Here is a 728-nt window from a genome sequence, read left to right as displayed (position 1 = left end):
TGAATAATGTACATTTAATTGTGCATACTTTCAGAGATTTTTACTTTCCATTCTGGCATGTAAGGAGGAGGGAAGTCATCATGCTGTCCTAACAAATAAAAAGCTGAACAAACTGAAAACTCAACAACTCCTTTTGGATCTGTTAGAGAAGTGAGACCATAGGACAAACTGCTACCCCCCAAAATTAGAGAAAGACAGGTGGATACAGAGAATTACAAATCCCTGGATGGATCAGAACCCCAGGGGCAGAAAGTTCCCTGGGAACCAGTACAGGATAGAAAAACCTGAACTCTAATTGAGGAATTCCTGGAGGCTCTACAGGGACAAGACTGAGAGTTAAAGACCAGAAGAGCCCAACACTTCTGTGAGTTTCACCAGCAAGGGCTCTACCAGTGAATATCAGAAAATATCACAGTGAGTACCAGAGAGAAATCCCCTCCTGCTGCCCGCAAGGACAAGGGAAAAGCAACCATTTTCAAATACATCAAAACACTCTGGCTTTCTTAACAAAGCCAGCCCTTAAGAGAAACGTCTCTCAGAACTTAAGTTATTGGGGCAATATCAGAGCTTAACCAATCTGGGGAAAGGAAAATATACAACTCCAGCCCGCACTGGCCATCCTGCCCAACCGGAGGGGAAGGATGGTAAGAGAAGCACTTGCACAGTTCACAACCCAGGGGCATAGTCTCACTAAAAGGCTGAGACCTAATCATAGGACTATAAATCGT

The sequence above is a fragment of the Myotis myotis genome, unplaced genomic scaffold, assembly GCF_014108235.1.
Source record: "Myotis myotis isolate mMyoMyo1 unplaced genomic scaffold, mMyoMyo1.p scaffold_m19_p_12, whole genome shotgun sequence".
Lineage (NCBI taxonomy): Eukaryota > Metazoa > Chordata > Mammalia > Chiroptera > Vespertilionidae > Myotis > Myotis myotis.
This window is presented reverse-complemented; position numbering follows the sequence as displayed.